The sequence below is a fragment of the Onychomys torridus genome, chromosome 3 (assembly GCF_903995425.1).
Source record: "Onychomys torridus chromosome 3, mOncTor1.1, whole genome shotgun sequence".
NCBI lineage: Eukaryota > Metazoa > Chordata > Mammalia > Rodentia > Cricetidae > Onychomys > Onychomys torridus.
The window spans coordinates 29023484-29048796 of record NC_050445.1 but is presented as its reverse complement, the minus strand read 5'-3'; the positions used below and the strand labels follow the sequence as shown (position 1 = coordinate 29048796).

The following is a 25313-nucleotide window of genomic DNA, read 5'->3' as shown; positions in this document are numbered from 1 at the left end:
CCTCACAGAGTGAGTCTGAGGTGTCTGGGCAACACAAATCTAGTGGACCTCAGGAGAAATGTTTGTTCTCAGTTCCCTTGATAAGGGCTGGGTCTACTGAGTAATATCTCTAGTCTGCCTCTCCTCTTCTTACCTTTCTCTGTGCTAGGAGAACTGAGTTTAATTATTTGAAAGAAGAAACTGGGCATATTAAACTCAAGTTCTCTACATTTATCTTTGTGTTTGTTTGTCTGTGAAAATGCTGTCTATTCTCCTGCTTCAGAATTATAGGAAAAAACAGTGATCAGAGGTTTCATTCAATTGGAGTGGCTGGTTGTGCTAGAGAAAGTTGGTCAAGGTTTGGAATGATGCTAGTAGGTTAGTCCTTCTATCACCAAGATCAATACCGATGTTTTGATTTTTGCTTTTCAGACTTCATTATCCCATTTCCAGGTGTTTTCCATGTCAGGTGAGAAAGAGTGGTATTATTTTTGAAACTACACAGTTACAAGGACTCTAATTTGCATTGCTCACAGCCGTGTAATAGCACCATCCACACTGGCCAGAGAGCTCACGTTTAGAGCATCTGCCCTAGTGGCCACCAGCAGGCACTGCCGGACTCTACAGGAGCCAGACTAGACTAGAGGGCTGTATGACAGTAGGGGTGCTGAAGAAAATGTTCAGGTTCAGGCTTTGGATCATCAATCCTTTTACTAATACTAGGTAGGTAACGGAAAAAAATGAAAATGTTGGGCCCAACCTTCTCCTGTGTAAATTAGTTAAGAACAATAGTGAGCATGGGATTCTAGAAAAGTCTGGGATATTTGTCTTACAAAGTAGCTACTAATATACATGACTGCTGTAGAGCCCAAATTTAACAGGTGTTTCATGAAGGGTTTTGGTGAGAAAAATTGCAAACAAACAAAAAGGAACAGGTGCTCTATTCCCTCACACCCTTCTACCCAAGGCTCCTTTCCAAAGAGGTGTTTTCTAAGGCGGCACTGAGAGAGACTCCAAAGATTGTGAGTGTGGTCAATGCTGCAATTCTGTGATGGAAAAAGCCTCTGCCTTCTAACTCTTTGTGGGTCACTCAGATGGGGCACCTGTGGTGGTATTGTGTTTCCCAAAATACTGTGCACCCTAACAAATTTATCTGGGGTCAGAGAACAGACAGCCACTAGATACAGGGCCAAAAATGGTGGCTAGAAAATGGGTCAAGAGCAAGCCATAGCAGAAGCTTGGTGGTGGTGGTGCATGCCTATAATCCCAGCACTTGGGAGGCAAAGCCAGGCATATTGGTGAAATTAGTAAGGCCACTCCATGTAGTTAAAAGGGAGGTTTATTTTATGGCGTAACTTACAAATGAAGGGATAGGTAGATTGTAGGGTCTGGCAAAGGTATGGCGCCATCCGGTGGTGTTCTCTGGCGAACTCTGCTCCGTCTACCTCCAGCGTCCAGGGTCCAGGCACCAAGAGATCCTTCTCATTTGGATGCTGGGTCTTCAGCGTCCTCTCTCGGCCCCACCTTGTAGGTGTGACCATTACCGAAGCCTCAGTGGGGGTTGGAACTTCCAGGCCAATGCTGGAATGGCTACACACTACACAGGGAGATCTCTGTGAGTTCAAGGTCACATTGGAAATAGCTAGGCATGGTGACTCACACCTTTAATCCCAGAAAGCAAGACTTTAATCCCGGGGAGTGATGGTAGAAAGTAGAAAGATATATAAGTCGTGAAGACCAGAAACTAGAAGCATTTGGCTGGTTAAGCATTCAGGCTTTGGAGCAACACAGTTCAGCTGAGATTCATGTGGATGAGGACTCAGAGGCTTCCGGTCTAAGGAGGCAAGATCAGCTGAGGAATTGGCAAGGTGAGATAGCTGTGGCTTGTTCTGCTTCTCTGATCTTCCTGCATTCACCCCAATACCTGGCTCTGAGTTTGATCTTATTATAAGATTCCTTAAGATTCGTGCCACAGGCACCAGGTTGTATCTCTAGGACCATGTAATTGTTCTTGCTAAGGAATATGCCCTTGATGAAAACAAACAAACAACAATAAAAGAAAATTGATCCTCCAAATTAAAAGAGAACATTCAGTAAGTCAGTGCTGGTTAGAGGGACAAGTTTTAAGCACAGAAAAGATGAGACAGGCACTTTTCAGGCTACTTGCCTCTGCCCTGTGGTGCTCTTCTAAGCCTCTACCTCTGAGTTTGTTGAGAAGCTTTGTGCACTGATTAAAAAATAAATAAATAAAGGAACCACCTCTGGAAGATCAGATCAGTGTTGGAAAGGCTTTTCAGTAACCCAATCATGTGATGAACTTCTTTCTAAAAGTATTATTTGTTTACTTACTATATTTTTTCATTTTTATGTGGATGAATGCTTTGCTTGTATGTATGTCTATGTATCATTTGCATGCCTGGTGCCCGCAGAGGCCAGATAAGGTGTTGGATGCCCTTGGACTGGAGGTACAGGCAGTTGTGAGCTACCATATGGGTGCTAGGAATCAAACCCGGCTCCTCCAGAACAGCAGGGCTCTTAAGCTCCTAAATTTATTTTATTTTTAGTTAAAATATAATTATATAATTTCCATGCTCCATCTCTTCCTTCCAACTCATCCTATACTTTCACTCCACAAATTTGTGACCTCTTTTTCTTTAATTATTGTTGTTACATATAAATATATAAACAAAACCTTCTGGATCCCCTTAGATTTGCTTGTATATATGCTGTTCAGGCTGCCTACTTGGTATTGGAAAGTCAATTGGGGTCATGTCTGGGGAAGACTAATTATCCTTCTCTGTAGTAGGAATCTTAAAGGTACTTATTAATAAGATCAAACCTGGGGCCAGTTATTGGGGTAAATGCTGGAAGATCAGAGAAGCAGAACAAGCCACAGCTATCTCACCTTGCTAGTTCCTCAGGTGATCCTGTTTCCTCAGGCTGGAAGCTTCTGAGTCCTCCTCCACATGAATCTCAGCTGAACTGTGTTGCTCCAAAACCTGAACACTTAACCAACCAAATGCTTAACTAACTACATGCTTTTCTCCTCTAATTCCTGGTCCTCATGCCTTATATACTTTTCTCTTTCTGCCCCCACTCCTTGGGATTAAAGGTTGGGTTTCTGGGATTAAAGGCATGGGTCACCATGCTTAGCTGTTTCTAAAGTGGCCTTGAACTCAGAGATCCACCTGGCTCTGCCTCCCAAGTGCTGGGATTAAAGGTGTGTACCACCACCACCCAACTTCTATTAGGGCTTACTCTTCCTATTTTCTAGCCACTATTTTTTGGCTTTGTTCTAGTGGCTGTCTGTTCTCTGACCCCAGATATGTTTATTTCGGGGAACACACGATATTTCAGGGAACACAATACCCACCACACTTCTCTCAGCAATTATTAATTGCCTGTAGTTCTTTATCTAGCAGGGGGCCATTTGACATGAATTTCCTCATCTATGTTGGGGGAACACTAGTGTTGTCATTGTTCAGACCATCATATTTTTGATATTTCTTGGCTGAAGCTCCTGTCTTACCTAGATAGCACCATCTTGCAGCTGACTTCCTGGTCTTCTCTTTCTGCTCCCTCTTCCATGGTGTTCCCTGAGCCTTAGGTGTAGGGATTACATTGTAGATCTATCAATTGGACCTAGACACTCAACTGTCAGTTGTTCTCTGAATTTTGACTAGCTGTGGGTTTCTGTAATGTTCTCCATCTGCTTCAAAAAGAAGCTTCTTTGATGAGGGGTGAAATCTACATTTATTTATGGATATAAGGATAAGTATTTTGAATGTAGGTAGGAATTATACTGATTTAGGAAAGTGGTGATAATAGCTTCTCCTCTAAGATCCATGGTCCCACCAGCCATGAGTAGTTGTCTTTATCTCCAGTACTATGCATGACTTCCTTCCTGCTGCGTGGACCTTAAGATCAATTAGACAGCTGTTGGTTGCTGCCATGATAGAGGTGCTGCTATTGCACTGTTAGGACTATCTTGCCATGCTGGTCATTGTTGTGGTTTTTAGGTTTTACAACCGGGTAATGTTATTAATTGCTCTCCTCCCTTGGCAGGTTCCAATGCACCTTCTAGTACTATGAAAGCTAGTCCTTAGGGAGGAGGCTTTCAGATCAGATCCAGCTAGATTCTGTTGTGTCCTGTGTCCAAAGTGTATGGTTTCTTCAACAATGAGGCTTTATTTTCAACTTCTACAGGGAAACCAAAGGCAATAATAGCCTATATTATTTTGGGAGTATCTTAGACTCTCTGACTAACAACTTGAAAGGAACTGCTCATGGCTCATACTAGAGTTTTTATTAGATAGTTTATGGTTATTGTGGGGAGCATTATTACCCCAATTGACATATATCGATTTTAAACACACACACACACACACACACACACACACACACACACACACACACACACAAATTTTAAGTAAACATCAAATAATATGATTCCCTATGGCTTTTTAAACATCCTCCGTGTTACTTATCCTTTCTCTCTCCCTTTTCTTTTTGTTCATAGAATAGTTTATAACTCTTTGTATGCCAGGGTAGGCCCTAGGCACATTCTATGATGCTGTGGCCTGATTCTGAGTGTTTCCTAGGTGTTTGTACTTCATCTCTCCTAAGTCTTGTATCCAGCTTCTGCCTTCTTAGTGTGTGGGTACCAGCATGCTTCAGACCATCAAGATACATCATTAGAAAGGTAGTATAAAAAGGACATAAGACATACATACACATAAGCATGCTTAGACACACCCATACACAGTCACATACATACAGAGACACATATACACAGAGAGATGCACATATACACACATATACTTCCATACACACAGATGCATACTGGCACTAACGTTAGAGAGGAAAGAGTGGGCATCACTGTTCCTCTCCCATTAAGAATATTTCTATACCTAACTTCCAAACCTGTCTGTCATTCATTCCTCTCTGTTGCCTTGTCACAACAGAAATGATATTATTGAGTATATTTATAAAATATTCAAAGAATTAGTAAGAATCATTACTAAAAGAAGAAGAGTCCAGTAGGTAATTTGACGTGGGATGTGTCTGGGAAAGTAGAGTGGGGGAGGGTGGGAGATGGGACAGTCATAGAGGCACAAAGACTTTGGGAAATAACTATCGGAAGGGGTGCTTTGAGTCTTTGGATGAACCATCCTCCCGTGTACCAAGCAAATATTTATTTTGGTTTTTCTTCTATAGAGGATCAGTGCTCGCTTTTGATAGGAGGTTCCTCTGAGCAGTGATGGAGACAGTGATGTCACCAGGAGGCTATGCTCCACCTTGAGGAGACAGAGGTCCTAGAGACTTCAACCTGGGCTTTCATGCTCATGTGGGATTTCTATGGGTAAAGCCACTGCCTCATCCTACTATGGCCACCAGGCTCCTTTTCTACATGGTCCTTTGTTTCTTGAGAGCAGGTGAGTTTCCAGAGATACAGAATCTGCAGTTGGGGACATTGCTTGTTATGGTTGGAATTACATTCTTTATTCTCTACTGCTTTCTCTTTCTTTTCAGAAGCAACAATTGCTGGAGTCACCCAAACACCCAGATACAAGGTGACAGAGAGGGGACAAGAAGCAGCTTTGAGATGTCAACCAATTTCAGGACACACTGCTATTTTCTGGTACAGGCAAACCCCTGTGCGGGGACTGGAATTCCTGATTTTATTTCGCAATCAGGATCCTGTAGATGAAACAGGGATGCCCAAGGAACGATTCTCAGCTCAGATGACTAATGCAAAGCTCTCCACTCTGAAGATAGAGCCCACACTACCCCAGGACTCAGCTGTGTATCTCTGTGCCAGCAGCTTAGCCACAGAGCTACAGAATCATATTCAGCTGGGGCAGAAACCATATGCTTCCCCTTCGCTGTCTGTCTCCCAGAAACAGCTCTCAGCAAGGGTCCCAGGTTCTTCTCACAACAGGCAGGATATGAGTTTAATGTCTTCTCTGTCCCCAGAGAAGACAAGGACAGATGCTAATGAGTATCACATTAAGAAGCCTCCTGTAGGAAAATATGTATGTGAAGAAAGGTATGTGTGTGGGGGGAAGGGGATGGGTAGAGGCGGGTGGTGAGCAGGCAGAAATGGTTCATGGGGTTCCTCATTTTTTCACAAGTGTGGATGAGTCTAAGATTAGTATATGTGTCATTCAGTGGGCTTTTCATATGATCATTGAGCTGAAGACTGAGTAGTCAGGCAGGTACAGGAAGAATGACCATCCCCTGCTGCTTTACATTTGGGCTTCAACACCAGTTTTTGTCCTCCTTAAAAACGCACAGCTTCCTTAACTGCTTCCAGTGTTGAGGTGGTACTTTCACTGGATATCAAGTCCTCACTGGTCACCTCAAGTGATGTCCTTCAGATCATCTCAGGTGTTTATCTCCATCCTCACATTTTATGACCACAATGGCGCTTGACTTGAGACCCTTTAAAATAGTTCCTTCCATTGTCCTATCCTGTTCCTCTCTTTTCTTTCCCACCTCTATGATGCTGTGGCTGCAGCAATTGCTCACCTGGTCAGGAAACTGCCATCTGTAGATATAATTCCTCTTGGTCCCTATAAACTCCATGGTCTAAGAAAATTATGTATGTTTTCAAACATATACTCAAGGAACCCCCTTTTCTGTCATCTGTTTCTTAACTAGAAAGACAAAGTGCCTCTTTGCATGACACAAATATCCTACTAGGTCCTTACCCTTGTCAGTCAGCACTGTGACTGTGGAGGATGTCTTGAGATATGTAAAGTCATGTATGCATAGCAAGTTGTATATATTATTTTGTTGAAATATTTTCTATTTTGTTGAGTTTGTTGGCTGCATTTATACATTATAAACTTTTGACAACTATAAAAACATTACAAATGTATAATTATAAATATATATTTCTTTTCAAATTGAATAAAGAAGTCAAAAGCAAGATGGTCATATTTACTTATTCACTGGAAGAGATAAGCAAGTTAAACTGTCAGGGTATTTTCTTGCAGGACATGGGTACTTGGGACAAAACTCGGGTCCTCTGGGAGAGCGGTACATCTTATTCACTGCTGAGCTAGCTTCTCAGTCTTTGGGGATATTCTGCAAGAGAATACTCTGCAAAATATTTTGCAAAATAATACAAGAATATGTATGGGCTTATGCCGGGCGGTGGTGGCGCATGCCTTTAATCCTAGCACTTGAGAAGCAGAGCCAGGTGGATTTCTGTGAGTTCGAGGCCAGCCTGGGCTGCCTAGTGAGTTCCAGGAAAGGCGCAAAAAGCTACAAAGAGAAACCCAGTCTCGAAAAAACAAAAACAAAAAACAACAACAAAAAGAATATGGGCTTATTTAAGTAAAGAACAAATCAACAAATCAATAAAGTTGAAGTTTATACCCACTTTCTTAAGGAAGGAGAAAGTTGTACAATAGATTTTCAGTTAGCTGGAGAATGAGAAGAAACAGGCAGAGCAGAGCAATGATCAGTCTTATCTCAGCCTATTTGTTTTTCTTCCTAAGTTTGAAACACTGTTTACCACCACATTTAAATGTAAAAGTAATAATATCTTCATGCAATAGAAAAGAAAAAAAAAAAACAATTACACATTTTAAAAAGTGGCAGTTGATAAGCCAATTTATAGGAAAAGCTAAAATCCTAATAACCTTAATGTTTTGGGGCCATATTTGGGCCTCACGATGGGAACTAAAAGTTGAGGAACCGTTTAAAGAGATGGCACAAAGAGTTCTAGAGTTATATATCTTGCATTAATCACAGAGCCTCAAAATGGTCCCATTGTTCACAAACAGAAAGCATTACAATTGAAAATCCAGAAATGAAATTAGAAGATTAAATGTTTGATCAGGCTTTTGGGTGAAAGATAAAAAGGATATATTAGCAGAGAGAAAGAGAAAGTTCATGCTGTGCCTTACATTTTTGTGAAGTTAAACTTTATGTCACTGTGTAGAAGGAAAATCACGTTCTTGGTGACTGGGAAGCTGGCTCAGCAGTGAATAAAATGTACCACTTTTACAGAGGACCCGAGTTTTGTCCTATGAGCTCGTGACTACCTGTAATTTCAACTCTAGGGGATCTGAGGCCATTTTATGGCCTCCATGGGTACTCACACATTTGGTGTATACACACCACACAGATACACACATGCACACACACACACACACACACACACACACACACACATTTTAAATTAAAAATTAATCTTTGGTAAGAAAGACAGAAAACCACATGCTCAGAAACTAATTCAAAGGCATCCATAGTCATGGAAATCCTTGGAATTCAACAATAAGAAATCCGATATTGTTCTGGAAGGGTCTTTTACTTCTTACTGAGGTAAATTAATAGGGATCAGAGTTAATCTCCCCCATTGAAATGGCGTTTGTAACAAAGGCAAAAAATGGGTGAAACAAGAGTTGCTAAGACTTTCATTGTAAATCACACAGCAAAGTACAGAGGTGCCTGGGAGATGGAGCACACTGTAAGGAGTGTTATGGCTACCCTACACCCTACCATAATGCCTGGATAATGCTAAGACTGTGGGCTGTGTAAGACCTGGGTTTGAACTGGATCATCTCCTTGTGCTCAGAGCTAGAAATACAAGGAGATGTACTATAAGAAGCCAGAGGAAATCTAATATACCCTAGCATATCCCATCAATTAACATTAGACTAAACTTAGGTTCTAGTATTACTGTTTGCAAATCTAGTTTTCATGTTTTTATCTAACACCCTTCTCCAACTGCAACAATCTGAAATGAGTGTGAGACTCTGAGGTCCCATCTCATACATGCCTTACACCGACCCCAGCAAAGCTCAAATACTCTGTCAAGGTTCAGTTGTAGCAACACTTCCCCTCCCAAAATCTCTAGTCATTGTTTTTAATTAGTGCACTGTTTTTTGTTGTTTGTTGTTTTTTTACAAAATCTCAGTCATTTTATTTTTATCAATAAAGACTCAGGAGCCAGATGCTGGGGTGAAAACCTGCTAGCCCAGAGAGGCAGAGAAAGTACCTGACCTCCCTCCTCCACTGATGCTGATGAGCCAGAAAAAGCTTTCTCCTGTGCTGTCTCGAACAAAACTCCTCAAACTGAGTGTCCCTCCCATCTACTTCCTGTGTGCCTCTCTGTCTGTTCTCCTTGCACCCTCTTACACTCTGTTTTTGTTTTTGTTTTTTTGTTTTGTTTTTTTTTTCCTGTCAACTGGTTGCTTGATCCACCTCTTGACCTATGGTTGACTTTATTTAATCCTGTTTACAATATTCAAGCAGAAAGCTTCTGGATTAAAGAGGTGTGCTAGGGCTGAGCATGACTGATGGGCAGTGGTGGCGCACGCCTTTAGTCCCAGCACTCGGGAGGCAGAGGCAGGCGGATCTCTGTGAGTTTGAGGTCAGCCTGGGCTACCAAGTGAGTTCCAGGAAAGGAGCAAAGCTACACAGGGAAACCCTGCTCAACAACAACAAAAAAAAAAAAAAGAAAGAAAGAAAAAAAGAAAAAAAGAAAAGAAACATGACTGACAGAATCTCCATGTGTGTGTTAACCAATCCAGAACATTTTTAGAGCAATTTCAATTGTAGAAATTTAACTATGAAATTATTTGTGTGGCTTATTAGTAAGGATACATTGACCTGAATCCAATAGTTCTTTTTAAATGTTTAGACTCAGATAACCCTCCCTTCTGTGTCCATATTTTGTAAATCACTCTGAACTGCATTAAAATAATTTTTATTTTCCCTAGTCTAATCAGATTAGTACCTCAAATTATCATCTAATTCATTTCCTACTGCTGTGGTATGGTCTTTTCGTATACTGTGAATATGTGTTACTATGATTGGTTAATAAAGAAGCTGTTCTGGCCTATGGCGAGTCAGGTTATAGCCAGGCAGGAAATCCAAGAGAGAGAGGAAGAAGAAAGGCAGAGGTGGAGGAGACTCGAGACTGCGCCACCCAAGAAGCAACCAGATACCCACAGACTGGTAATGCCACGGCCACATGGCAGAATATAGATTAATAGAAATAGGTTGAGATAAGTTATAAGAAGTAGCTAGCAAAAAGCCTGATACATAGGCCACATAGTTTGTAAGTTATACAAGCCTTTGTGTGTTACTTGGGACCAAGCTGCTGCAGAACATGAGTATATTTGTCTCCACCATGGGGCCTGGCAGGACAGGAGAAACTTCTGGTGACATCCCACTTCTTTAGATAAATAGATAATGGATAGTGACCTCAAATTTCAATTTTCCCAAACTTTTTAAATCCCTTTTTCCTATTCTAATTGTGAAGGTTTGAAATTTTAGACAATCTGCACTCCGTTTTTCCATGTATAAGTGGGGATATTCAATTTTTGTCACAATACTATGAACACATTTCTTACCTGTACTTGCCAATTACCTTCTTTAGAATAGTAAGCACAATGGGAAATTGATTTCGCAAATAGCTATATTTTGGGCATGAGTTTTCACTCAAAATTACAGGCGGAAGACACATGCAGCGTGCTCTCTTTTGTTCTTCTGTGCAATTCATGACCACAAAGCATAGCAAGCTGTCCATTTATTCCGCCACTTTTTACTCTGACAAGTACAACTGAAAGCAGCAGCCACCAAGAAAACCAGGCTCTTGATGGGTGAATTGTTTGACTCCAAAGCACAGTCAGTGAGAGTTTAATTAAGTACTTTGACATTTCAGAATATGAACACTCGATATTACCTCCTATCACACAGCACTGTTCCTTTAATAGTTCTGTTACCTTAGACATCTTATTTTTGTTATTTCATTTATTCAACTGTCTAAGCATTTTGAGGTATGATTGACAGATAAAAATGATACATGTTTAAAGTTTTCAAGGAATGCTTTGATGTATGCACATTTATGATATGGTTACTACTTAAAGCTAAGTAATATACCCATCATTTAGTTCCATTTTCTTCCTTTCATTTTTTTCCCTTTGTGTGAAAACAGTTAAGACCTGTGTTCTTACCAATTTTCAAGCATACAATATAGTATGATTAATCACAGTTACTGTGTGTACAACAGATTTCCAGAACTTTCAAACACACTCCAATCACCAGTTTCTATTTTGATTAGGCCTAAAAATATGTCTCAGTGTTACAAATAATAGGTGTTATTAGACAGTTAAATGGCGGAGAGGGCTGCAATAAAAGGCAGCTTCTTAGAACAAGTAGCAGTGAGAGTTTTCAGGTCTTTTCATTCCCCATAATGTATAAAAGCTACAATTTGAATTCAATATGAATAAGCCAAAGATGGCTACTCCTTTAAACAGCTGGCCTTCCCTGAGCCAGGATGTCTAGGATTTATATGTTTAACTTGGCAGAGGAAATTCTGTGTCAATCTCGGGAGAGTATAGCTCAAGAAAGTAGCTGGGTACTGGATGCCAGAAGAACTACGAGCAGAGCACAGCATTCTCTGTGGGATGAAGAGGGGGAGGGACCAGTGCCTTGTTTTCTCATACTGCCATTGGCCTTTGTGTATTGCTTTTAATCAATAAATTTCCCTCCTCAAAAATAGCTTGATGATGTGAGACACATGTTGAAAACCAGAACTCATGATCTATGAAGGTGTCTCCTGGGAATTCACACCACACTCGGACACACCTAGGACATAAGACTGATTCACCTGTTTATAACACAATTCCTAGAAAGCTTATTCATACATGGCTGTAAGGGCCTACATGCAGGAATATAGAACACATGACTAAGTGGACTCCGAGCTACCGTGTGGGAAACTAGAAGCAAGATGTAAACTCCAGGTGAACACAAGACAGATACAGGAGCAACAAATTGTGAAAATGTCCCAGAGAAGCAGTAAATAGTACTTAGAGTAAGTTTCTTCTTCACACTTGGTGTAGCTGAGCCAGACTTCCCTACCAGCAGGAAGTTGAGCATGCTTTTGCAACAAGCAGTGATTCTACCCTAGTGAAGTCACAGTCAGGACTTCCTATAAGAGACCAGGGACTCTCAGAACTCCCACCTCTCCAGGATCCGAGGTAGGCTTAAAGCTTTGAACAAACAAATGCCTTCTTCCTGTTTTGGCACTTCCATGGATCCTAGACTTCTTCACTGTGTGATCTTCTGTCTTGGAGCAGGTGAGTCCTCAGCAGGAAGGGAATCATTGAATAAGGCTGTCGTGTACTCAGTTCTTTGTCCTTCATTTTGTGATATCAAATTGGTCTCCATCTTAACTCACTTAAAGCTTTTCTTTTTTGCCTGCAGTTTGTGTGGATGCGATGGTCACGCAGAACCCAAGATACAAGGTTACCAGGGTTGGAAAAACAGTGAATTTGAGCTGTTCTCAGAATCTGAATCACGATGCCATGTACTGGTACCAACAGAAGCCAAACCAAGCACTAAAATTTCTGCTCTACTACTATGATACGACATTGAATAGGGAGGCTGACACTTCTGATAACTTCCAATCCAGCCGGCCCAACACCTCTTTCTGCGCTCTTGACATCCGCTCTGCAGACCTAAGGGATTCTGCCATGTACCTCTGTGCTAGCAGCAGAGACACAGGGCTACAACACCACCTACCCTCTGTTCATAAACCTTTTTATTTCCCAGACCCAAGTATTTCATCTAGAACCACCCATCCCTTCTTACAACAGTAGGAAGTGGGTTTATTGCTGTCATTTTTCATTCACAGTCTGAAGTTGACCGACCATAAACCAACAAAACCATTGGCAGTTATGTCAAGAGTGGAATAGTGGTTACATTCAGTTTGTGGTATTTTCCTGTGATCTCAAATTCTTTCCTCTTCAATGGAAAAATAGAGAATAACCCACCCAACTTTTAAAATCTTAGTGGGATTCTTACAAGCACAGCCCTATTATATGAAGGGTGATAAAGATCTGATGTTATAAACAGGAAGATCTCTGGAATTTGGAGAACTTTTGATGTATTTTGTACTCTATAAGAATCTATATATTTTCAGCCCAGTCACCAAAAAACTACCTGTCTAATGGGAAAGGAAACTTACCAATTCCTCAAAATGACAGTTTTTTAGAAAAAAGTCATGTTGGAGGAAAATATCCATACATTGGTCTGTTCATACTTGGGTAAGAGGTGCTGTTGACATGACTGAATGGAAACTATTTCTAGATTAAAAAATTATATTGAGAGAAGAATGTGTTTCTGGATAAATCTCTTACAGTCATCTCTATATAAGTGGATTATCCTGCCACCAAGGGGGATAAAAACATGGGAGAATGTTCTCAAGGAAAACTATGGAGTAAGGAAGTAAGGACAACTACAGATGAGAGATTGTGGATCCCTTGTCCAACCTAAACAAGGTCTGGACATTAAATATTGTAACCTTAGAAACAATCACAAGAGAAAATATATTTATATATTGTCTTACATTTAACATCCCTGGTAATAGTAGTGTTCTGAAGAAAAACAGAAAATATAAAGTAATAGGGTAATCATAAAAAAAACCCCTCTCCGGTCACCTCTCAACTTGATTTAAATTTTTTTTTCATTGAACGTTCAGAAATGTTTTACTGTTACTGTTTTTTGGTTTTTTTTTTTTTTTTTTTTTGGTTTTTCAAGACAGGGTTTCTCTGTATAGCTTTATGCCTCTCCTGGATTTCACTCCGTAGACCCGGCAGGCCTCGAACTCACAGAGATCCACCTGCCTCTGCCTCCTGAGTGCTGGGATTAAAGGCATGTGCCACCACCACCCAGCTAGATCCATACCCTTTCTGTCTCTCTTTAGAAAACAGACATTGAAAAAACCATGATAAAATAAAAAGATAAATAAAAAACGAAATCATAATGTAACAAAACAACCAACCAAAAAAACAAGCCAAAGAAAAAGCACAAGAAATTCATAATACATATAGGTGCAGAGACACAAATATTTGCATATACAAGAATATCATAAAAACTCTAAAGTGAAAGGTAGTTTAGGGTAGAACCTGCAAGGTAGGAAAAAAAAAAAAAACCAAAAACTAAGAACCCACCACCAACAACAAAGCCTGACTTAGCATAATTTAATAAAAACATCTCCAAAGATGCCCTTGAGTTAGTTTTATGTTAGTTTATGTTGTTGTGTATGGGGCTGCCCTTAAGAGTGGGTTGTTTCCCCAGTGAGACTCACTTACAGAAAACTAATTTGCAAGTAGTTATCAGCTGGAGTTAGCTTCTGTGTTAAGGAAGGGTGCATGTATCCATTTCCCTTTTCAGCTCTAGGATCCCATCTGGTACAGACTGGTCAACCCTGTGCATGCTGCCACAGTTTCTGTGTTCATAAATACACCAGCCCTGTTATGTCAGGAAGGCTTTCTTTCCTTGGTATCCTTCATCTTCTCAGGCTCTTACATTCCTTCAATCTTTTCTTTTCCAGAGTTCCCTGAGCCCTGAGAGGAAACATTTGATGGAGACTTCCCTTTTAAGGCTGGGTGTTTGCATGTCTCTCACTCTCTGCATAGTTTCTGGCTGTAGGTCTCTGTAATTGTTCCTATCTGCTGAAAGATAAACATGGTGTGTATTAGCTTATATGTGGATGCTAGCTGTTAAGTCATTGATAAGGAAGCTCCCAAATAATCACAGAGGTTAGGTACAGGGTAAGGGATCAGGGGTGGGGACTAGATATCTCTAGGGAGGAGAAATAGAATAGATAGTTATGGAAGAATGGGGGTGAGCTGGCTGGAACAGAAGCATCAAACATGGAGGGGGATGGACGAGGAAGTCCAGCTAAAAACAAAGGGCCATTTGAGGTGTCATGTGGGCTGCCTTAGCAAATTCCTAGGTGCCCTAGACCAGCCCCTTGGAGTTTGAGCAGGGGAGCTGCAGAGAGACAGATGTGAGCTCTCATGCCTAGCATTGGGTTTCTGAGATACTCAGAGAGAACTAGACTCTCCATGCTCTGCTGCCGCTGTCCTGGCTGTAGATTGATTGGCATATTTTTCTCCAGGTCCCTGGCTCTAAGTGCTTCTCTGGCAGATTCATTAGCATACTCCCTCATTTGCCCACTTTCCAGGTCCTGTCTCTTTGTCCTTCAGCCCTCAGAGGTGATTATGTCCAATGAGAGATACATATTTGGACAGGCCAGGGAAGTGCCTAAGGTGTATCTCATATTCTAGCACTTACTTATGTGTCTAGGGATGGAGGAATAACATGCTTGTTCTTGCAGCAGAATGATTTGTGAAGAAGTCAGCCCTAAGGATTGTATTCAGTCTTTCTGACTATAAATCTGCTGACTCCTCATGGGAAGCCCTGCCTTGGAGAAAGTGGGAGTGGGGGGGGGTGGTTTGGGAGGGAAGGCTGGGGGAGGATGGAGGAGAGGGGTCTGTGGTTGGTATGTGAAATGAATAGAAAATTTCTTAATAATAATAACAACAACAACAACAATAATAAACTATCATGTCTTAGTTGCTGTGATAAAAAAAAAAAAAAACTTTTCCTGTTGCTGTGATAAAAAAAAAACCTTTCCTGTTGCTGTGATAAAAAAACAAAACAACAAAACCAAAGCAAAGCAGCCTAAGAGAGAAAGGGTTTGCCTGGCTCACAGTTCAAGGCCATTATGGTTGTGAAATCCTGGTAGCAGGAGCTTGAAGTATCTGGTCACGCTGCATCCACACTGCATCCACACTGCATCCACACTGCATATCAGGAAGTAGAGGCAGGTAAATGCTTGCTGCAGTGAGGGATTGCCTTGACATCAAGTTGTGCAGCAGAATGGGTAGATGTCAGTCTCTGAGTCCTAGAGAAGATCACTGGGCCAGACCTAACAAAACTCAGTAACTCATGAAATCATTAGCAAACCAGTGATTCTCAGTGAAGGAGAACGACAAAGCCCAAAAGAAAATCAATGATTTATACCTTCTTAGTATAAGTTTAGATTTCTCATGGAAGATAAATTCATCTTTCTAATGAACTGCATTTTATTATTTTTCTGTTTCATTTAATTGAGCATTATCATTCTTTATTTGTGTAGTTGCTTGAATTGACTTTAGTTTATTTACTTACTTACTTACTTACCTACTTATTTATTTTATATCCTGGTTGCAGTGACTCATGCTTCTCCTCCCAGTCTCTTCCCCTACTTCCCCATGCCCCTCGCCCCATGGACTCCTCCTCCATTTCTATTCAGTAAAGGGCGATCCTCCCTTGTATACTGTTGGCAAAACATGGCATATCAAGTTGCAGTAAGACTAGCACCTTGCCTTGTATTAAGGCTGCGCAAGGCGAGCAACCCAGTAGAAGGAACTGGTTCCTAAAAGCCAGCAAAGGAGTCAGAGACAGCCCCTGCTCTCACTGTTAGAAGTCCCACAAGAGACCAACTGTCACATCCACCCTGAATGCTCCTGATCTCATCTGATAAATCCATCTTCACTAAAGGAAATCTCCCTTAAAGAGTTGTTGAAGAGAATTTGAAAGAGTGAATTTTGTTTTGCTTTGTTTTTAGGTATAGAATTGACCGACTGACTTTTAATACTTATTTAATGTCGGAAGTGGCAAAGGTTAGAAAGATTGAAATGGTTCTAAGATTCAAAGAAGTGTATGACCAAGAAACTATGGTCTGCAAACAAGAATATTTAAGAAATGGGAGATATGTATTCAAACTCAGCTGTATTTAAGGTACATCTATACTAAAGATCAAAGGAAAACCAGCTTCCTCTTTTCATGGTTGGGGTCATCACCGATTATGCACCATGTACTCGCACATACACACACACACACACACACACACACACACACACACACAATAGAAACACACAAAGGCTCACACTAGCCTTCTTTCTACCCTCATTCCCACCTATTCCAGCAGATGGCAGTATTAGATTCACAAAGCAGCCTATTTGTTTTGTTACATTTTCATTTTAACATTTAAAAAAATTTTATATACTTATTAATAGGATACATTTAGAGAGTGAAATGGTTGATAGGGATACAAACACCCATAATCTCACATAGCTACTTTATTTTTGTGATGATGGCAGTGAAAAATTTATTAAGCAAGAATCTTAAATGCGATGTGACACTAACTACATACAGTACTAAGGACTCTCGTCTCATTCATCATAGAAACCTGTACTGTATGTATATGGTTTGAAGTATGTTTTCCCACTGTTCAGAACACTGATTTTTATATTGACATTATATAAGTAAGATCATGAACTATATTTTTCATGTGTCTGGTTAATTCCCCTTGGTATAATGTCTTCTGCATTAAATTATTTTGTGGAAAATTTCAGGATGTCTTTTTTAGGGTCAAGTAACTCTGTGTTGTATATATTCACCGTATTTCCACAGTTTCTTGTCCATTTGGATATCCATGGACACTTAATTATTTCCTGTGCTATCTATTATGATTAATGCACCAAAGAGCAGGAGAGCTCACACATTTTCATGAGATACCCTGCTTATTTTCTTCATGCACATGTCCAGGTGAGTGTTTGTCTGGTCTTTTGGTATGCATATTTTTAATTTTTTTTTTGCAAGGCGGGGAGGGACATCCATAGTGCTTTTGGTAGTGTGGCAACATCAATCTACATTCCACAGACAGAAGAGGAGGCTCTCCTTGCTCACACTTCAGTAAGACACTTGTCATATCTTGTCTTTTGATAATAGTTTTTCTAATAGGTATGAGGTAATATCTCACAATAGTCTTGACTTACATTTCTCTGATGGTGAGTCATCTGAAACACCTTAAATACCCGTTGGCAAGGGCTATATGCTTTGAGAGTTTTGCCACCAGAAGAAAAAAGTCTCACTCCTTTGGAATATCAGGGTAGAGAGAGGAACTGTGCTTTCCATCAGAGGTGCAGGATCTGAGTTTAAAGGAGAGGTCAGGCAAACTCCAAGGGCAAAGACGGTGATGCCCATCATGCCAGTGCCTCCAAAGCATAGCTATTCCAGCTGGGTGTGATAGAGACTTGTTTTTTAAATACTCTTTTTATAGTACCTGGACAAGAAAGTAAATATTGACATAATTTTTATTAAAGAAGGAGACAAAAATATAAGAAGAGAAGAGCTCTCACACCCAGGCATGTGTCCTTGATTACTGAGAATAATCTAAGGTAGGTGCATAGATTCAGGGGAAGTGGGACCCTGGAAGAACTCATATGTTTTAACGTTTGTGTTTAAATTATTTATATAAAATTCAAAGGGAATGGTGTAAGAAGAGAAATGTGAATAACACACTGTAAAATAGATTTACTTAATATTATTGCAGCCTTGCTGAGCTGAGGTATGAGGGAAGAAAAGTGAGAAAGGCGGAACCATTTTCATCCCCCGTGATGTTTGTTTTCACTTCCCTGTCTCTTAATATGTGTGTCTCGATGTGACCTTTGGTAAATACCTCTAACAGCAGCCAGAAAATGGAAATATGCTTAGAGATGATGAAACAAAGATAACAATAAAAAGCATGTTTAAGCTTTTCAAAGTCTAATAATAATGAACTAAAAATACAACTATTTATCCTGAACTCTCTCCACTCCATAAACATTCTGAGCCACACTATATGTAGTTAAGAACAAAATATCCACCATTTCAACTGAAATACAGGATTAGTCCTAGAACACTATCCACTGGGCAATGGAGACCTCATGAGAAACCCACCTCGCAGAAGTAGCTGTGAGTTCTAGCTTCCTGACTTGAGGCTGAAAGGGTCCTGCGTGGCTCTGTCTGCAGCTCACTTTTATGCCCATGTCTGCTGTGGGCACTAGATTTCTTTCCTATGTTGCCATTTGACTCCTTAGAGTAGGTGAATTCTGAGCCAATGAATCTGCACCACTGGGTTCTGGGGCTCTCTCTCTGTCTCTGTCTTTATCTAAAAAAGTACATCCTGGACCTATATGCTACTCAGAGATTTTCTGGAATGTACCAACACATAAGAAAATAAGAAAATTGCATTGTGGCATAAAAAGCAAAGTTCATTTTCAGGGGGATGTAAGGGACTACAAAGATATTTAACCCCAACAGTGGTCTATTTCATTAAAAGACACACATTACAGCTCTGTCTCAAGAACTCTCTTCTTGCCCTATGTCTCACTAGTGTTGGTGTCACTCAGAACCCAGGATACATGGTAAGGAGGAGAAGACAGGATGTAGCCCTTTGATGCATGCCGATGAAAGGACAGAGTCATGTTTTGTGGTATCTACAGCTCCTGGAGGAGATACCACATGGCTTATGTCCAGAAGGAGTCATAGACAGTCTAGGAATGATGGAAAAATGGTTCTCTGATAAATTTCTCAAAGAGGATAGAGGCAGCAGAGCTCTGGAAGACCCAGTGATATATTTCTGTCCTGCTCATTATCTGCATTAATACAGACTCAAATGTTGCAGGGCAGAAATGTCCACCAGGCCTCATCTGGAAGCAACATGGCTGAGGGAGATGATACTCCATATCAACCTCAACACACTTTGCAGGTTGTTGATGAGGGTGGGGGAATATTATAGGACATGGAACATCTCATCCCACTATGTTCAGTAAGCAAAACTTCACTTAAAAAGCACTGAGGATTAAAATGATCATAATTGTTAAGTTAAGCATGTGTTGATCAATGCAGCTTCCCCTTTTCTCCACACTGTGTATGAAGTCATGTATCTTACATTTTACACATATAATTTTATATGATCCATAGGAGAGCTAGGAAAACCTTTTACTAATTTCATCACTAGTAAATTTGTTTCTACCAGTTAGTTTTTCTTTCTAAAGAATAAAAATAAATGAAAGGAAGTAAAACAGCAATTAATAGGTGACAAGGACAGGATTCAAATATAAGTATATCTTGAGTAAAAGCTGTGTGCTTTATATCACACCATGCTTCTGATGTTTATTGAACAGTCCTTGCTTTGTTCTTTAAGTAGTTCCCATACAGGCTTGGAATGATGCCAGGATATGTAACTTCTTCTACAAGATTAAAATGTTTAAGAAATGGGATGGATATGTAGCTCAGTGCATACAGTGCTTATCTAACATATATAGAGTCCTGGGTTCTATTCCCAGCTCTGTAAACCTGGTATGGTAGATCATGCCAGTAATAACAGTCTATATTCTTAGCACTTGAGAGGTAGAAACAGGATTATCATAAGATCAAGGTCATCCTTGGTCACATAATGAATTTAATACCAACCTGGAGACCCTATGCCCAAATGAAACAAAACACAAAAGCAGAGTGTCTGAGAGATGTTAGACTTGGAACAGGATAAATCTTGGAATGCAAGAGAATGCTCTACTCTACAGGTCTTGCTTATTGAAATGTGTTACCTCCACTTTTTGCTATCTCAATGCATGTGTGTTTTTTTATTCTCTTAATTAGTCCGATATTGGGCACCAGGATGTGATTTGTATCTGCTTGTATAAAGTAATTTCTGAATCTCAAAAGGCAGACAGGTACACAGTCATTTCAGATGACCAGACATGTGAAAAGTCCAGCACAACTAGCCTGAAGGACAAATCATGGCACCATTCTGCATGTTTTATACATCCTGACTTTTTCAAATTATTTCAGGTAGTTCTGTTTCTACTTCACCTGTCTCAGAAAGAAAGAAAGAAAACAAAGGACAAAACAGGAAGATTTCCCATAAGATAGAGGAGAAATGCTGGCTGGAGGCAATTCTAGAAGGAAAAGACAGCCCTTGATGACCCGAGAAGAATAGATGCAGTGGAAGAGATGGGAAAAGTTCATCCATTCACAGCACGAGGCACATGCTTATTTAGTTTATATTTTTATTTTATCATCATCATCATCATCATCATCATCGTGTATTTGTATGTCCAATATATGTGTATGAGTGTGTGTGTGTGCACACATGCCAAGTGTACATACATGTGGAGGTCACATACTTGTGGCAGTTCATTCCTGGGATCTGGGGATTGAACTCAGGAAGTCAACCTTACACAGACCACACTTTTACCAGCGGAGTCATCTTGCCCTCCAAAGGCTTATGACTTGGGTTTTCTAAAAGTATTGCTTCTAAGGAAGTCCAAAACAATAATGGTGATGATTATAACAATAATTAATAATAATAATAACAGCAACAATAATAAACCACCCAAGGAAAGGGTTCCCTAACAATTTAAGGAAGAAAAGAGGAAAATGGGGAAAACTCAAAACTCTACAAAACCAAAGAGAAACACAAATAAAGAGGACTCAGAACAATCAAACAAAATATTCCATACAGAAAACTTAGGAAGATTTAGCAAGGACAATAGCAAAGAATACTTTTAAAGAATCTCCCAACAACACAAGTAGGCAGGAGAGAGGTTTAACAATAAAGATAAAAAGAAAAGCAGCAAAACCAAAAGAAATGAAAGATGAAACTGACTGAACTCAAGAAAGACATAAAAGAAAAATCATCAAAATAGATTTTAAAAAGTGGAAGAAAGAACCATTGCAAATGAAAATGTAGTTAGGCGCATTTAAGAAAGGCAACAAAACACACGTGGGAATGAAAGAGGTAGAAACAACCAGAGGGAAGAGGGGGAGAGGATGGCAAAAGTGAGCGTAGAGATGAGATGGGTCCAGAACATCACTGGTGTAAAATGTGGCTGACTCCTGAGCCACACTGTCCCACACTTCCACCACAGACACTGCACAGACCCTGGGAGAGTTGAAGGCATTGAAAATGAACCCTACGGCATGTATAACCACAGGTCGAGAATCCTCCTAAGGTAGTCAAAACAACATAGCCCCAAAGATGAAAACCAGTGGGCTGTTCTTACTCCTCCCAGAACTGCAGCAGATGCCTGCAGCCAGTGCCTTGCTCTCTGGTCTCACTCCCCTTCTGCGACACTAGGAAGACCATTTTGAACATCTTAAGATTCTTCCTTCCACTCTAGTTCCCGTATTTAGGCAGGTGGAGCCCCTAGCTAAGCTGCTTTCCTTGTTTGCTCAGAGTCGAAGAAAACTCCTTCCCCACTATGAGCAAGCAGGCACTCTGCTGGGTAGCCCTTTGTTTCCTTACAGCGGGTGAGTCCTGGGCTCTGGAGTAAGTTTCGGTCCCCAGCTGCACATCTTAAGGCCCCTGCTCTGGACAGCAGCATCAAGCCTCTCCCTGCCTATTTCCAGACTTACTCTTTTTCTTCCCCAGGAATCACGCATGGTGGCGTTACTCAGACACCCAAATTTCTGATCGGACAGCAAGGGCAGAGACTGACCTTGGAATGTGGACAAGATTTTAATCACGATACCATGTACTGGTACCGGCAGGATCCAGGGAAAGGGTTGAGACTGATCTACTATTCAATAACTGAAAAAGATATCCAGAAAGGGGACCTATCTGAAGGCTATGATGTCTCTCGAAAGAAGAAGCCATTTTTCCCCCTCACTGTGACATCTGCCCAGAAGAACCAGACGGCTGTCTACCTCTGTGCCAGCAGCATAGCACAGTGGAGCACAGCCACTCCTCTCTATGCATAAATGTGCCCAAGTCCTGCTCCCCCTACCAGGTGGCTCTTGGGTCCTCCCCCAACCCCTGTCCTTTCACTTCAGCTAGGCATTTGAAACAAAGTAATTATTTTGTAGTCATATTATTCATTATTCTGTGTGTGCTTCAATCAACGGTGTTGTAGTGCAGGGACTGCTGCAGCCTGTAGGGTCTGGGAACATCAAGAGGAAGTAGTAACTTCTGTGATAAACACACACACACACACACACACACACACACACACACACACACACGGGAATAAACCAGGACAAGGGTGAAACAGGCATAAGGATCTATGAAAGAAGGGTGGTGAGAAGAAGTCAGGAAAGAAGGTATTGAGAGCCGCTGGTAGTGGAAGTCCATGAGAGTATACAGCAGTGACAACTAATGTTCAGAAGGTCAACCTATCAGAACTAGAGGAAACCTATTGGTGAAATTATTAAGGCCACTCCACGTAATTAAAAGTGAGGTTTATTTTGTGGGGTAACTTACAAATGAAGGGGTAGGTTGCAAGGTCTGGCAACGGTATAGAGCAGTCCAGTGGTGTTCTCTGGAGAACTCTCCTCGGTCTACCTCCAGCGTCCAGGGTCCCAGAACCAAGAGAGAGACCTCCTCTCGATCCTTGGTCTTCCGCTTCCTCCTCTGCCCTGCCTTGTGGGTGTGACCATTACCGAAGCCTCAATGGGGGTTGGAACTTCCAGACCAATCCTGGGATGGCTATCCACTACAGAAACAATCACGCAAGGCATTATGGAATCACTGCTTTTTGAATGGACTGGCTGTCTCTTGTTGTAAACTTCTTGTGCAATAACAGCCATGATTCTCCCCATTTACCGTGCATCTCCATGTTACATGTACATGTAATCTCATGATTGCATCTCATTCTTGGGCACAGCTTTCCCTATACAGTTGGGGTAGTTGGACAATTGTCCCCAGCTGTGTTTATTTTTCAATAACATTTATCTGGCCAGGGCCATTCTCCAGACAAAAGTATTTCAGCAAAGATACCTTTTTCCAAGGACAAAACTGCACACAGATAAACATTAGCTCATCTCACTCACAGACAGAGAAAAGAACCACTAACAATTAAATCCTCAACCCCTTACCTTCGCCCCAGGTTATTTATACAAGACCCTAACTTAAGGGATTTACTGCTCACATTCCTGGGATGATGTTTTAGCTATTTGCTAGATACTGAGTTAAGGCAGTTACTTCCCACTGACCCAAGGAGATTGCCTACAAGGCCAGGCAGGCAATAGATGCCAAGCTTCTTTCTTGTGTAAATTAATTTTTAATTCCTCCTCAGCCAGGTGCTATTCCTAGATTTTTCTCCTCAGCAATTGCTCTGAGTGAAAGTGCTTTTACTAACCAAATATTACATGCTGTGACAGATGTTGCTTAGCTACCGAGCATATGTCCCCCTCCCTATCAGAAAGGACAGTTTACTTATTGACCCCTAACATTCTACCTAGCCTTATGTAGATTATAGTTTGAGCACATAAATTCCCTAACTGATCTTAGCCTTTAGTTGATCCTACCAGAGAACTCCCCTTTAGTCACTCCCCTTTTGGGTTGTAATTGGAAGCTGACAATTAATTGCTTTATGTGTGGGTCCTTATCACCTCTCTCTGAGACCCTGAAAACTTCAAGCCTCACATTGCTTTACCAAAGAATTACTATGTGGGTATATATACTGGTTCTCTGAGAGCACTGGGAGAAGAGGATGGATGGAGAAGAACAAAGATGAGGATGGAGATGGAAAGAACTAGGTAGAATGATGAGAACAGCAGGAGGGACCGAGAGCAGGAGGGACCAAGCAGGAGGGACCAAGAGGAGCGAAGTAAGAGAGCAGAAAAGAAGCTGTGCAGATACAATCGTCATAGAAGAATAAAGTGAGTGGACTAAAGAACTCGGTGTGCTTACATTCATTGAATATCCCTCAGATTAGAATCCTCAGCTGGTTGGTGGACTCTTCCGCGGACCCTGGGAGCAAACAATGTAGGCTGGACCTATTATTGTTTGGATTAAGAAGGCCGACAAGTCTATACTCCTCTAGATGTGGTAAAGGGGGCGGGGGTTGGAATAATAAAGCTATTGAAAAAAATATAAGTGGACTTCATTGGGTTTCTGTGTAGGAGGTATATGTAAATCTATGTCTGGTGCTTATAAAAGAGACTGGGATTGAAGAGGAATTTCTTAGTCACCGCTGAGCAGGCAGTTGGTAGATAAGACTATGCAGAAGACCTTGATGTCTTCTGTAAGTGTTCTTCCTTTCTATGCGACCATCTTCCCATTGGGTGAGGAACCTAGTGTTAATTCTTAGGACTATGCTTTTTTAAAAAATAAATATTTATATGATCATATAGCTCTCTTCCTCAAAATATCTAACAGTGTTTTCTATGCACAGCATACAACTGGGATCACTTATTGAAATGGGCTTTTAAAATACTTGGTAGAAATGTCAAAGAACTCTAGCTTTTCTGATTTGGTTTTTTGTTTGTTTGTTTGTTTGTTTGTTTGTTTTTTTGGTTTTTCGAGACAGGGTTTTTCTGTGTAGTTTTATGCCTTTCCTGGAACTCACTTTGGAGACCAGGCTGGCCTGGAACTCACAGAGATCCGCCTTTCTCTGCCTCCGGAGTGCTGGGATTAAAGACTTGCACTGCCATGCCGCCGCTGCCTCCACCACCACCGCCTGGCCTTGATGTGTTTTTTAATCTATGGATTAACTGGATTAATCTGGGGCTCCTGGAGTACCTTTGCTGAGTACACAGCCTTGACTCTAAACATTATCTTTTTTTGTTGTTGTTTATTTACTTTTATAACTTTTTAATTGAAAATTTTTTTTATTCATTTTACATACCAAAGATCCCCCTCTTAGCTCCTTTTAATGCTTTTCCCATTGCTGGGTTTTGCTTTGGGTTTTCCTCACAGCTGTACTGTG

General features: G+C 40.8%; 1 gene segment (V, D, J or C); it reads left to right on the top strand.

Moving 5' to 3' along the window:
• LOC118579709 overlaps nt 1–25313 on the top strand; it is a 506004-nt gene that overhangs the window by 251222 nt on the left and 229469 nt on the right.